Source organism: Sturnira hondurensis, unplaced genomic scaffold (assembly GCF_014824575.4).
Source record: "Sturnira hondurensis isolate 20B ecotype Veracruz unplaced genomic scaffold, ASM1482457v3 Scaffold0004136, whole genome shotgun sequence".
Taxonomy (NCBI): domain Eukaryota; kingdom Metazoa; phylum Chordata; class Mammalia; order Chiroptera; family Phyllostomidae; genus Sturnira; species Sturnira hondurensis.
In genome coordinates, this window is record NW_028076767.1 from 4,942,905 (window position 1) to 4,958,170 (window position 15,266).

The window sequence follows — 15,266 nt, forward strand, 5'->3', positions numbered from 1 at the left end:
AAAGGAACAGAGCAGGTTCCTTTAACAGTCAGGCCTTGTGGCTAAACTTGTGGTTCCAAGCATGAAATCTTCCTTGCAGCTTGGAAAGAAAGACATAGTTATAATAGCAAAATCTCTAATTCTGTTTATTACAATGAAACATTTTATTATTGATGAGAGAAAGAATGAAATTTAACCAGGCCCGACATATAGTGCTTTCTTTTCTTTGAAGTGTTAAAAGACTTTTATGCAGAAGAATGTCTATGTTTCTGTGTCAGTGAGTAGTATCGTGCATCAGAATTTCCTAATAACACAAAGGCAAGTCCATACATTCAATCAGATGTCAAAGGAATGGGAGGTAGACTATTAGGTCGCCCTTAGTTGGAGCTTCTTCTAGCTTTTTACTGTATTCTGTTCACTAATAGAAGTCAGGTAGACTTTTGTGAGATAATAGTATTTGGTGGTCAGGACCTCTTTGGGGCATTTCTTCCTAAATGGAATATACAACAGATAAGGGGGTTGGGAGCTAATAATACAGGAAAGCTCCTCTTTTCAGCTCAGGAGTTGCTGAAGCCCTTGTTTCATTCAAGAAGCCCTTGGGGCCACTAGCTGTGGGTAGTAGCTAATGTGGTCATCCAGAAATGCCACCGTGGACAGCAGTAGCGTCGTCCTGTACAGCTCCAAAAACTCTGGCTAAAGATCCACCAGATCCAGAGTTCCATAGAGAAAATGAATGAAAATAGATACAGAAGCAAGAACCCTCACCCAGCATCTTCTCAACTCCTCCTTGGTTGATGTACTGTAAGAGACGGTTGATAACTAAGTTCCCATCATTGTTGCGTAGCCCTGCCCACATGTCCCATAACTGCTCACTCTCAGAGGGTCAGGGGTAGGGCCCAAAGACTGGGGTGGGAAGATGTATGCTTCTCTACAGCATACAAAGAAGTTCATCAATCATGTGAGGATGGGTGACAGCCTGCCTCCATCTCTGAGAAGCTTTTGGAGAAGGAGAGGACAGTGAGTCTCTCAGGAGATATACCTCCTTTGGGGAGACAGAGACAATGGCAAGCCACCCAGATTGATTCTGCATGGACCTCTAGGGCAGCTCCCAAGGAATGATGTCTCCATAATCGTGAGACAAAAGATTGACCCTGCAGTTCTGGAGTCCCAGATGCTACAAAAGTGCATCCATGATGCTGGCCTGCTCAAGTACAGAGTGGTGATATGGCCTCGGTTTGTCACTGAAGCCAAAGCCTAAGAAATCGGGGGCAATCACTTGATGAAACCTCAGCATCATATCATTCTAGATCTTGTACCAATCATAGCTGCATGTTGGAAAGCTGTGTAAAAGCACAACACTCTCTGGACTTCCAACCACATCCAGAGTCTTGGTAGAAGATGCACAGTCCCCTGTAGGTGAAAAATTTGCCTGACGATGTCCATGAGCGAAGCAGGGAAAAGCTGGGGTGCAGGGGTGGGCAGGATGTGCAAATAAGCTGCAGGCGGGGGTGTGGCCAGTAGTCCACCTGCACTCACCACAGGCTCAGCCTCATTCAGGTGAGACCTGGGCTACAAGACCCCCTGTTTGGGGAACTGGTTGTGCATGTCTATAGTGCAAAAGAGTACGTTAAAACAAGGAAATACTAGTATCGTTGACTTTGGCCACCAGAAATGCCCCTTCCCTCTCCTTTTCCATTATGTGGCACTTCTCTCTCTTCCTTTTTTGTTCCCATCGGCATATGACCTCCTTGAAAGTCAAAAAAGTTTATTCAAGATAGGAGCTTGTGTCATCTGTGTGGCTCCAAAGCATTGTCATCTGTACACACACAGGCCTTAGAGTTCAGAGAGTGCTTTTACATTTAACTCATTTCATTCTCACAGTACCTTGTGAGATCTGTATGATAAGAGCTCCATTTTACAGAATGGGTAATCAGGCTCAAAGTTAATTGCTTCTTGGACAGGCTCACCACAACTGGTAAGATGCAAGACTCAAACCAAGACTTTTCCAATACTAAGGCCAAGAGCTTGCCCCACCCCTGCCCCTGAGAGACTACAGATGCCTCTGTGGGGCAAAGAGTCTAGGGAAGATCTGTGATTAAATAAGTTTGGGAGCCCATAAGTTAAAGTGGCTACTTTACCTATAGAACTTCTTGAAAATTGTCTGTATTCAAGTGTGTGCTGTGACTCTCCATGAGGGAAACACATTAGGCAGCTTTTCCCAAATGTGTTTGGCTATGATCCCTACCCCCCTTTTCATGAAGTATCTGGCAATGCCCTATAGGTGACACTTTGGGAAATAGTGGTCAGTAGGCTCAGAGTACTCTTCTCTTCTCTGGAGGGCCCCCAGCAATGGTGAAGGAAGGGAGCATTCCCTCCGAAGTGAAGAAGAACAATGACAGAGGGGAGCCCATTAGAAATGGTATCTCTGCTTGGATTTCATCTTCTTGCCAGGGCTGCTCCCTGAGTCCAGCAAATGAGTGCCCTGATTGCTGTGGTTCTTGGCTAAAGAGCCCTGGTCCACGTGTCCACCAGCCCCAACTTTCCATTCATCTGGGCCCGGCTGACATGCAAAGGTGAACAGTGGGTCATCTTTGTAACATGGGAGGTAGACATGGTCCCATTAGCTACTTCTCTTCTTGCTTTTTTGAGCAAAAGTGTGGACCAAGGCCCTGGTTCCTCTTCTCTCCTTATATCTGCCAGTGCCTTCATGGAAGTAGAAGCCACACCAGAAAAACAGAACAACCCTTCCCAGGAGGCTCAGGGTTGAGTCTTCTTTTCTTGGACTCAGTTTTCTCGTCTGTAAAATGGGAATACCGATTTCTTGCCCTCCCTTCTTTGCAGAGTTGTACGGAGCTCAAATTATATTATGAATTTGACAGCCCTTTGTAAACTGTGAGGGACTAGTGGATAAGAGTTGTGATCATGGTGGAGTGACTTGCAGCCCTGCTCTGTCATCACTGAGATGCTGGGTCTGAAGCCCTTGATTTTCTGGTTGTCTGCTGGTTGTTTACTTATGGAAAAACCTCTGCTGAAAGCACTGTGGTGGGATGGCTGCTTAACTCCCTGAACTTAGCCTGTCTGCACAACCCTCAGGAAGAATATGAGTCAACAGATGACTCCAGCATACTTAATGAATCTTTCATCGATGGTTTAAAGGGTCCTGCAGCTATTTTCATCACTTACTCAAGGTAGATTTATTGCTGAAATGGTCTGGCAAACCTTTGTATGGAGCTGCTTTCTCAACACCTCCACGCTCAGTGTACAGCTCAGTGGAACAATGTGGGGTTGTCTTTCAACCAGGGGCTCTGGAAGCCTTCAGGGTCTCTGTCTGTTGGAGTGCTGGACTTCTGGAGGCTCCCAGCCAGACTTACTTTCCCTCTATTCTCTCCAACCTTTGTCCTTCTCTAAGTCATTCCCATCCTTGGTGTCGTTGCATCCAGAGCCAAATGCCTACTTGTGCGGCTACTCCCTCCCTCCAGCTCTCCTTCCTCTGTCCATTGGCTTCTAAGTCTACTTTTGGGCTGAGCTGATGCTGAGAGTGTTGCTGGAACAGATGTGGACTTGAGCTCAGGTTCAAAAGAGTCTCCTCAGGTTTCAGTGGCCCAGGGAAGCCTGAGGAACCCTGGGGACCCCTCAATCTGAGGAGTCCACATTAGGCCTGCCTCCAAGAAGACCTGAACTCCTAACAGCACAAGTGGCAAATGCAAGACTCACAGGCCAAATTTGGCTCTCCTCCTTGTTTTATCTGGCCTGGTACCTTGTTTCTACCTGGTGGCAGTGCCCAGTTCTTGCTTAACTGTTAAGGAGTAGTTACATTTATACAGTCCTAAAATTACATCCCGCCCTTTGGAAGTCATTGCAAGGCTGATGTGCCCCCCCCCGCCCGGGGAAAATTAGTTTGACACCCCTGCCTTACAGGGTATGGCCTGCAAGACCTTGTGTGTTTCACAGCGATCCTTTGGGGTTAAGCCAGACTTCAAGTTCATCTTTCCTGGTCAGATTCACTGGGAACCGAATTCTGAGGGTAGAGGAAGCAAAACTTTGGCCAAATGGTTACACTCTCATAGCAGACTGAGTTGCAGGAGCCGGTGTTATGGGTCCAGGAATATAGAGAGGCATTCTTCCCTTTGGCTGTATCCCAGGTGATTCTGATTGTGTAGCTCAACCAAGATTCTTCTCAGTAAGCATCAGCTCTGGCTCATTTGTTTATGCTGAACAAAAATGGATTTGCAAGCAAAGGATTGGAAGTTTCAGTTGGTGAAAGGAGACCACAAAACTTGGTCTCTCTATATGTCAAATATGGATTCAGATTACCCAAATAATGTGGACTGTGGTAGCAATTTAGAACTCTTAGAAAGCTTGCTTTTTAAAAAAATTTCCATCCTCTCCTGTGATTTTTCACAACAATCCAGAGATGGTAGAAGGCAGCTACTGTTACTCCCATTGTGTAGATGAGCAAACTAAGGATGCAGGGAGTGTAGGCGACTTGGCCGACATCACACTGCTGGGGGATCTGGGATTTGCCGGCAGGAAGTTTGCTACTTTTCCAAATAGAGAGTCTGGCAAAGAGAGGAAGGCCAAGAGGAGAGGATGTTAAAACCAATAAAATCATTAGTTTGAAATTCAGGTTGTAGACTTGGAACTGTTCTTATTTCTTAAAAAGTTGACATTGGTTGTGTGATTGTGGGAAATTGGGCATTGCATTCAATTAGTAATTATGCTTTAAAAAATACAACCTAGGGAGGTCTAGAACTAACATTTCTTGAGCACTTACTATATGCCAGATACTACATTATCCCCTTTAACTCTCATAACTAATCTTGTGAGGTAAAGGTAAAAATGGTCATCTCCATTTTATAAATGAGGAAAACTGAGGCCCAGAGAGGTCACGTGTCTTGGAATCTGGTGCTAATGGCCACATGTCCACTTGTTTATGTTATGTTTCCTTTTTGTTTTCTGCCTGATTGTGATAGCTCCTTGGAATATGGAACATCAATTAGGGCAGTCACTTGATCTCTTAGGTGCACAGTGGTGATCCACCCCCAAAATGGAAATATTTCCGTTCACTGTCCAGTTGTTTTAGATTCCAAGGCATAAAAGTCTAAGAATATTAACTGAAGACAGTAGGATTTTTATAGAAAGAAGAATTAAGGCAATGACGAGGTGGGGTGCCGTCTGGGGAAAAGCAGAGGGTCCAGACACAGTAGCATTTCCTGGGTGAGTTTACCACTCCCATGGCATGGGTAGCCCCAAAACTCGATCCCTTCAGTGCCCCCGAATCAACTGGTCTCAGGGATGTTGACCCATCTTAACAAAGTGCATGGAGACTGATGCATAGAATAGGGTATTAGTTTACAAAGAGAAATACAATGGACTGACCAGCATATTTCCTGCAGATGAATTACATTGGTATTAGATTATGACCAAATTCCCTGGTGCAGTAGTCAAGACTCAAGGGAGGTATACTGCAGGAATATTTAATGGTACCAGGCTCTCCACTCATCTGATAGACTGGATCCTCTACTTATCCAGACCAGATCCTTTTCCAAGGACAGGGCTTGGTTGGGAACTGCCATTGTTTCCAGAAATTTGCTTTTTAATTTCAGAAAAATTAACTTTATGTTAGTTTTATGTTAATTAACTTTATGTTAATTTTTAAAAAATTAACTTTTTTGTTCTTTCCTTCTCTTTTCTCAAAAACTCTGGTACCAGGCAAGGCCCATTCTTTGTCTATTTCTGCTGCCCTGTTATCTTTTCCCATCTCCTAATTTAGCAAAGGCAACTTCTGGCTCTTTTAATGCTTCTAGTTTTCAAGAATAATATTGACAAGTAAAATCTTCATAGTACTAAACAGCTTACAGATGGCTCACAACAATTTTCTGTGCAGTAATGAGGTAGATCTTATTATGTTCATTACAGAGATAAGCAAACAGAAGCTCAAAGAGGTTAAGTGACTTGCTCAAGCAAGATACACATCTAGTAAGAGAGAGAATAGCCAGTGCAATCAAGATTTCTGACTCCAAAGTCTATGTTTTTTCTTATGACATCACCACTAAAGCACCAGCTTAAAGAACGTTGGAGTGGAACAGACCCAATAAATCACCTAAAATCTAGAATGTAGACCTGCACTGTCCAATCTAGTAGCCATTCACTATGTGTGGCTATTTGGATATTAAGTAAAAGTAAATAAAATTTAAAAACTCAGCCTCTCAGTTGCACTACCTACATTTCAGGTGCTCAGCAGCCACATGCAGTCAATGACTTCTACACTGGACAACACATACAGAACATGCCACCACTGAAGAAAGTGCTGTAGGACGGTGCTGGTCTAGACTAACGCCCTTATTTTACAGATGAGGAAAGTGAAACCCAGAGTCCCTAGACCTTATTTTGGGAAACTCCATTTTAAGGCGTTAAAAATCCAGATATTTGAGACCCAGTCATAAAATCGACATGTACCTTATTCAAAAGGCATTTTTTGTTGAATCAAAAATGGAAGGAAGACAGGCAGGAGATGGTATTTGGGGGGTACACCTGAGAGATCCTGTCGTAGCCTCTGGTTCTTTGGTACATTAAAGTGACTTTCTTGGAGCAACATGAAATCTTTGGTGTATCCTGAAGAGTAGGTCAGGAGCTATTGGTAGAAATAATGGTCACCCATGTCAAGGTCTTACAGGTAACACCAGTCTTGGCTTTGAACATTGCCCATTAAGGAAGACAATTAGAAATGAGGGATTAAAAAAAATCAGATGGAACCCATAAAGGGTCCTTTACTCAGTGTGTTGGGAGCTTCTGGTCCTGTGCCACATGTGAGATTCTTCTCAAGAATTCTTTCCAAGAACTGGGTCTCTCTGGTGGGAGAAACATTGTGCTTCTTTGGGGCTGGGGAAAAGGCTCCTCCTGCTTCAGGAGAAGAATCCAAAGGTTTCTCTTAGATGTATCCTGCTTGCTTCTGGATGCTTCTTGATCCTCAATCCAATAAATACCAAGCATTTATTGAGGGCTTACCAATGGGCCTACATCTTTTCTAGGCAGTTGAGTAGACACAGAAGAACCAGCCATAGGCCATTTTTAAGGCACTGGCAGTTTGTTGGAGACTAAGCTCTCTTGTGCTCAACTGTGTGGCCTCAACTGTCAGTGTGATGTAAGGTCAGAAAATGAGCTTCAGTATTGATTGAAGTTGTCAGAGAAGCCTTTGTAGAAGATGTGGGCCTGAAGGGTGGGGAGGATTTATCATAGGGGTGAAAAGATGGGACCGGAGGACAGGTTAACACCACCAAGGTGGCGAGCTCTGAGATGTGAGGGAAGGCTAGGCACAGGCAGGCCATTGGCCCAGTGGTCTCATACCACAGTATAGCTATTGTCTTCCAGGGTGAGGGTTTCATCCTTGAGAGGTGCTTTGGTGAGAAACTATGGCAAGGGTCCCAAGGATGGATCTTTTCTTAAACTGCCCCTTGTAGCCATATGACTTCCACAGAGGTAGAGTCTGAGGCATTTTTTGATGTGAAGAAGGCTTCTTGTCATTGAAGATGTTGGGCCTAGGCTGCGGAGCGGTCGCCTGCTCTGCCCTCTGCCCACCCAATGCTAAACACACCTTTGGTTAAGAGGCTCTTTCTAACTAGTGTTAAATAAATGGAACTTCCAGGAACTGTGGGCCTGCCATGAAAGTAAAACCAATTGCCATTCAAGTCCACATCTTTCATTTTTTTGAAGTCATCATTTATTGGGGAGAGAATTTTCTCTTCTTTCCTAAGGTAAACCTACCAAGCAAGAAGAAAGTCAGTTTTCCTTCAGTCCTGTCTGTTTGTTGGTGCTGAAGAAATGGCAAACAGCCAAGTGGGCACTGGCAAATCCTACTGCTCACCCCTCTCATCCTAATAGGTTTGCCAAATAAAATATGGAATGTCCAGTTAAAACTGAATTTCAGATAAACAATGAATACTTTTTAGTAGAAATATGTACAACTATTGCAAGTTTATCTCTCTGCGTGTATGAGTGTGAGTGTGTGTGTGTATGCACTAAATCAAACAACTCTCCCTAATCCCCAACCATTTCCTGTTTTCATTTTTAGACCTTTACTCACAGAGTGCTTTTGGGGTCTCTATTTAGCAGAAGAGTGTCCGTTTTACTGCTAAGTGCATTGTGCTGGACAGCCGCCATCTTTAAGAGGAGGAGGCCTAACATTTCCCCTTTCTGGAGGATCTGAGATCACTCAGAAGGGAAACTAAGGAATGTTGAGCCAGAGGTGTGGGGAAGATCTGGTTTCTGGTCCTAGCTCTGCTTTTGACTATATAGCCTTGGACAAATTACTTTGCCCCCTGGGCCTCCTTTTCTGTACCTTGTAAAACATAGGGATTGAACTGAGGTATCTGAAGTCTCGGAGTGGGGAAGGTTGGGAAGAAAGTTCTAGTGGGGATGTGGAGGGTAAAGCTGCTGAGAGGAGCTAGAGTGAAGGCAGGACTTTCCTTCCTCCCCGCATTTATGTTCCTCTGGAAATAAGAATAAAGAGTGAAAGGTATCAGAGTGGCTTGCACACTACTGAGCTTGAGTACCTTTGTTTTAACACAAAATTGGACCTGAAATTCTGGTGTTTAAGCCTTGATGGAAAACACTCTCCCACACCAGAATGTGAGGCAGGGCAGCTCAAGGCGCACCTCCTCTCACTTTCCCACTGACCTGCACATTGGAGCCTATCATGGTGTCAGAGGGCCATGTCAAGAAACCTCAGAGGGCTTGGCTCTCTGGTTGGCCTCAGAAGTACAAGTAGAGTTGCCAGGCTCTGTCCTGCTCCCTCTGTGAGGACACCAGCCAGGAAACAGCATGGCCGATGAGCCCTGAGCCTCCCATTGATTTAGGCTGGTTAGCACAATCCTCATCAGTAATCCAGGAGACTCCTGAAAGGTGCTGGAAGGTACCAAAAACAGAAACCTCAGCCAATAGACAGAAACCACGATCCCTCAGAGAACAGCTCTAAAAGGCCCCTGCAGATTTTCAGTTGGAAGGAGAAGGAAAAATGAGAAATACCAGACTCCACCTCGAGATAGAGCATCAGAAAAGGATAAACAGCCTCAGAAGACAACATATTGCTTAGTTCAGTCTGTGGAAATCATTTTAGTGGCCCTGGGCAGCAGTGGGAAAGCCAGCTTGACAAATCAGCATCATCATTTAATGTTTGTAAAATGAATAATGGGACACAAAAACTATGTCCATGTTCATGGGGAGCCTGGCATTTTAAAAATATCTGGCTCTGCTGACTTTCATTTCAGCCAGGGAGAATTTTCTGGGAACCCACCTGCCAAATTCAGTCCCACTGTGCAAGACATCATGGGGAGCAAATGTGAATAGTAACATCTTATGCTGGGCTAGGGGTTTGTATTATACAAGGAACTTTCACCTCATCATGATCCTTTAAGGTGGATAAGTTAATATTATAACCACTTAAGTGATGCAGAAACTCTCTAAGGATGATCAGTTAAGCACAAGAATAGCAAATATGTTATACTTGTGCTGACATCCCTTCCCATTCCCCTTGTCCAGGGCCAACATCACCAATTAATTATGGCATTCTTTTTTAAAAAATATGTTTTATCAGTTATGCTATTACAGTTGTCCCATGCTTTTCTCCCCTTTATTCCCTTCCACTCTGTACCCTCCCCTCCCACCAGCGTTCCCTCACCTTAGTTCATGTCCATGAGCCGTACATATCAATTCTTTGGCTTCTCCATTCCCCATACTATTCTTAACCTCTCCCTGTCTACTTTGTACCTACCATTTATGCTTCTTATTCCCTGTACGTTTCCCCCTTTCTTCCCCTCCCCCTCCCTGCTGATAACCCTTCATGTGATCTCTATATTTGCTAATCTGTTCCTTTTCTAGTTGTTTGCTTAGTTTGTTTTTGTTTTTTAGGTTCAGTTGTTGATAGTTGTGAGTGTTTTGTCATTTTACTGTTCGTATTTTTGATCTTCTTCTTTTTCTTAGATAATAATGGCATTCTTGACTAGTAACTGATTGTGATCTCAGAATCCTTCTAATATTTTTAAAAAATTAAGGCATGATTTATATACAATAACATGCACAAAGCTTAAATGTCCAGCTTAATAAAATCTGACAATTGTATATACCTTTGTAACCACCACACAAAACAAAATAGAGAACATTTTCATCAGCCCAGAAAGTTCTCTCATGCCACTTTCTGGTCAATGCTGTCCCACCAACCAGATAATTATTATTCTCAGGTTAGATTAGTAAGTCACTGGCCTGAGTTTCCTTGCCATATCCTGCCAGATTTTACCAAGGAAGATTTATGGTTAAAAAAAAAAGAAAGAAAAATTTGATGAAAATGTAAAACCTGCTTGATGGAAGAGAGGAGGTTTGGATCATTGTTCTGCTGAGCGAAGCTGTGGTTTGCTTCCATTTTGATGTGTTAGGACATGGAAATGCCACAGAAGAGCAGCCCACAGCTGTAGCTGAGATTCAGGACAACCAGAGAGACCCTCCAGATAAAGAGAGGGCTGGGAAGCCAAGTCCATAAGGTGAGGGAGAATACTTCTGCTGAGAAAGAGAACATTCATTCATTCGCCCACCCATCCATTCGTTCATTCCTCAAAGACCTACAATGCACCAAACTCTATGCCAAGCACGGGAGAAAAGGGGGATGAATAAGATAGATTGATGATTCATGAATCAGACTAATGCTTCATAAATAAAGTGAATAACACATGAAGGCATGGATTATTCAATTGGCTTTACACTCCAGGGATTTGTAAATTAAATGAATCCTTGGAATCCAAACACAGAGCATTGAATGGTCCTTGATGTCGGGACAGTTTATTGGCAGGTACTTCAAGTGCAAAAAGAGCCTGAAAAATTCAGCCCCACATACATTTTGAGGCTTTTTCCAGAGAACGAGAAAGAAAGAATTGTAGGGAGGGCCATAGAAGCAAAGTGACTTAGTTCTCTCACTCACTCCATTTTTTCTTTGGTCATGCAATGACTATTTGTTGAACACCTTTTATGTGCCAAGCACAGTATTAAGCCTGGAATTATGGTGCCGTTAGATTCAAGGTCTTTTTTGAACTGGCACTTAGTTTCTTTCCTGTAAAACATTGCTTCAAATGACTTTTCTGTGAATGCAGCAAAACCAAGCCTCCTGTAAGATGCAGCAGCCCCCATTCAGATGGCACGATGCACTGTTTGATCTGGACAAGAGCCCTTTGTTTTCTCATTAATGGGCATTTCTGAAGCACTGGCATGGTTCTGGAGCTTTACTGGCTGGCTTGATCAGTGGTGTAGAGAACTGCCCAAAACAGCTAGAGAATTCTTTATCCTGGAATTTGGGGTATTTTTTTTTGCTTTGATTTTGAAAGCTAATTTTGACCTCTATGTTTGTTTCCTATTGCTGCAATAACATGGCCACCTGATTAGTGACTTTAAACAATACAAATTTGTTATCTTATAGTTCTGGAGGTCAGAGTTTGAAATGGGTCTCTCTGGGCTAAAATGAGGGTATTGGCAGGACTGTGTTCTTTCTGGAGGCTCTAGGGAAGAATCTGTTCCTCTGCTTTTTTCCAGTTTTGGGAGGCTGCGTACATTCCTTGGCTTGTGACCCCTTCCTCCATCTTCCAAGTCATCAGCTTTGAGCTGAGTACTCATTCTGCCATTTCTCTGGCTCTCTGTTTTGAGTCCTTCTATTCATGAAAATCTGTGTGATTATACTGGGTTTTCCCAGATAATCCAGGATAGTCTCCCTGTTTTAAGACTATCTGATTAACAACCTTAATTTCCCTGTGCCATTTAACCTAGTATATACATAGGTTCTAGGGATTAGGGCATAGACATCTTGGCTGGGGGGCATTATTCTGCCTACCACAATTTATTGAAGTTTTTTCTAATTTTCTGGTTCCTCTTAGTAGTTTCCCAAAGTACACCTGTGAAACTGGTTGATAAATTTTACATCTCACTGGATGACTGAACACTGAGAGAAGTCCAAGGCCTGCCCAAGGCGACCACGAAGACCAGTCAGTGTTAAATCTATTCACTCATTTCCAATGTGTAGAATAATATGTTAAGTGGGAAAAAAGCAAGATAGAAGATTGAATGTATAGTACAACTACAACCTCACAAAAGTTTATTTTATAGGTATATAAACATAGCAGAAATATTGGAAGATAATACATTAAAATTTTAATAACAATGGTATCAGGGTATTAGGCATAAGATTACAGATAGTTTTCTTCTTTTTTGGTATGAAATAAAACATTTCAGTAATATAATTAGAGGAGCTTTATAAGTTGAAAGTATGTTAAATTATTCTATTGCATTCACTATCTTCTCATACATACTTTCCCATTACTTCCCCAACATTATCTTTGACAACTAACCACCCACCCAAAAGTTACTCTAAAACATAAAAAGAGACCGAAGGGTGCTGGGAAGGGAGTTTCTGGAACGGGGAAATAAACAACAGCAGGAGGCTGGCTGCAGATGGTTTCAGACTGCTCAGGCCTGCCTTGGCTTTGCCAATCACCTGCCACTCTGTTTTTTTCTCAAAATGAATAATTAGTATGTGCGGAGTGGCCTTTTATCCATACTCAGCCAAGAATGCTTCCTTGAATGAGGGGCTTGCTCCTGCTGGCCACCTTCCTGGTACCTCTGAATGCAGAAGGGTAAAAAGGAGTCCCTGCACCAGTCCCTACTTCCAAGCTTGCTGTTATGTCCACCTTACCCTAGTGCTGGCAGGCAAGCATTTCCAGAGGATGGAAGGACCTGGCACAGGCTGTGCTCCCACCCAGCAGATATAGGGTGGCAGGGTGCCAGAGTCCCCAGGAAGCCCAGAAAGGCTCTGACACCCTCTTACCCCACAGGGTGGTCAGTCTTTGTGTGTAGGAGTGGACAGAGGAGTGAAGAGAGAGCTCCAGAAATCCCAGTACTGGTCTGGGAGTTCTTTCACAATTTGACCACACCCACTTCCCCTGGTACAGTTCCACCTAAGAGCTACAACTATCTAATTACCCTGACTTTCTTTGCTTGCTTTGCCCTCTAGGCCTTCACTCACCTACGCATAGAAGGTCTTTCTCCACTTATTTTTTCCACAAGACTCTTGCCTCCTCCAAGACACCACTGTAGATTTTCCTAGTAAGAAGCAATCAGTCTCTACCTTCTTTATATTTTGACAGCATATTAAAAAACTATAGTCTATCTCCTCTCATAGGTCACCTTGTATCAAGTAGTACGGGGGCACAAGTCTGCCTCCTTGACCGCACTGTCCACTCCTGCTGAGTGCAGGTTATGGCCTCCCCTGCCACACTCTGCCAGCTAATACGTTCATTCAACCATTGGTTGAGCATCTGCCATGTGCCAGGCTTTGTTCTAGGCTTGACTAGTTAATAATGACTCAAGATGTTAGTTCAGTTGAATGGAAATCCCAAAAATGTCTGTACTTGCCTACTGACCAGAGTGCCTCAAGCTGCCCACCCTCAGGAGGAGTGCAGTTGGTGTCTCCTGACCCTCAGTCGGGCTTGCTGGAGTCAGTGTGCTCCACCAAAGGCCAAGGCTTAGAAAGGAGGACAGCTAATCACGGTTGTTGCGCCTGTGTAGGTGTGACTGGAGACAGCCTTGGAGCTGCCAGGTGATACAATAGGAGTAGAATGGGGGCAGGGTAGGAGGGGAGAGATGTGTGGCCACTTGTAGCTGGGCCTGGAAAGCATTCTGCAACCCCAGCCTGACTTTAATCAGTCGGGCATAAACACCACCACTCTCAGCCAGTCCTTTTCTCTGCAGATTCTGTGTGAATGATACTATCTTTCTGATATGTGTTTGGTGGCCTTGTGTTCCTGGATAAGAGGCCATTAAGAAGAGGATTATGAAGTGATCTGAATTTTCCCATAGTCTTAATGTAAAAGGGCTTGATTCCTGACTCTTACATTAAAGATTTGACCAGCCATCTGCCACAAAAGCAAAGGTGCAACAATTATAATTGCAAACAGCACAAATTAAGCTCCAGTTCCTTTAAGAATTCAGTCTGCCTGGGTTTAAAATCTGGCTCCATCACTTACTAACTATTTGACTTTGGGGTAATTACTTGACTAACCTGTGCCTCAGTTTCTTGATCAAATGAGTGTGATAAAAGAATATACCCTGTGTACAAAAAGATGAAGCTGGACCCCTACCTTGCTACTATATAAAAAATTAACTCAAAATGGATTCAAGCTACACTATAAAACTCCTAGAAGAAAACATAGAGGAAAAGCTTTATGACATTGGATTTGGCAATGATTTCATGAATATGACACCAAAAGAACAGGCAATAAAAGAAAAAATAGATTAACTGGACTTCATAAAAATGTAAAACTTTTGTTTATCAAAGAACACTATCAATAGAGTGAAAAGGCAATCTACAGAATGGGAGAACTATTTATAAATCATATATCTGATAATGGATTAATATCCAGAATATATAAAGGACTCCTGCAACTCAAAAACAAACAATCTGATTTAAAAGGTGAGCAAAGGAGTTGAATAGTCAGTTCTCCAAAGAAGATATATATGTATATATATAAATGGCAAATAAGCCCCTGAAAAGATGCTTCATGTTACTTATCATTAGGGAATAGTAGTTATCAATAGTAGCCCTGGCTTCTATTGATGGGTGTGAAGTGGTATCTCAGTATGGTTTTAATTCGCACTATTAAAATCAACAACAAAAAACAAGTGTTGGTAAGGATGTGGGGGAAGGGAACCTGTACGCACTGATGGGATTGTGCATTGGTGCAGCCACCTTGGAAAACAGTCTAGTGGCTCCTCAGAGAAATGAAAAATAGAAGTGCCATATGATCCAACAACTGTGCTTCTAGGTATGTACTCAAAAGCATTGAAAGCAGAGACATGAGCAAATCTGTAACCTGTGATGACAGCAGCATTAGTCACAATGGCCAAAACGTGGAAGCAATCTCAGTGTGCATCCACTGATGAATGGATAAACGAAACATTGCATATACATACAATGTCCTATTGTTCAGCTTTAAAAAGAAAGGAAATGTTGATACATGTTACAACATGAATGAACCTTGAAGACATTATGCTAAGTGTAATAAGCAAGACACAAAACACTAAAAGGATAACTACTATATGACTCCACTCAGAAGAGCTACTTAGAGCAGTCAAATTCATAGAGGCAAAAAGCAGCATAATGGTTTCCAGTGTCTGGTGGAGAGGAAAAAACAAGCAATTATTGTTGAATGGTTACAGAATTTTAGCTTTACAAGATGAAAAAGTTCTGGGGGTGTATG

General features: G+C 42.9%; 1 protein-coding gene and 1 pseudogene across 1 annotated transcript in view; both read right to left on the minus strand.

Annotated features, from left to right (window-relative positions):
• KIAA2012 (KIAA2012 ortholog) overlaps positions 1-15,266 on the minus strand; it is a 115,044-nt gene that overhangs the window by 88,937 nt on the left and 10,841 nt on the right. The gene's annotated exons all lie outside the window — the stretch shown is intronic.
• LOC118985814 (mesoderm-specific transcript homolog protein-like) lies at positions 565-1,893 on the minus strand (annotated as a pseudogene).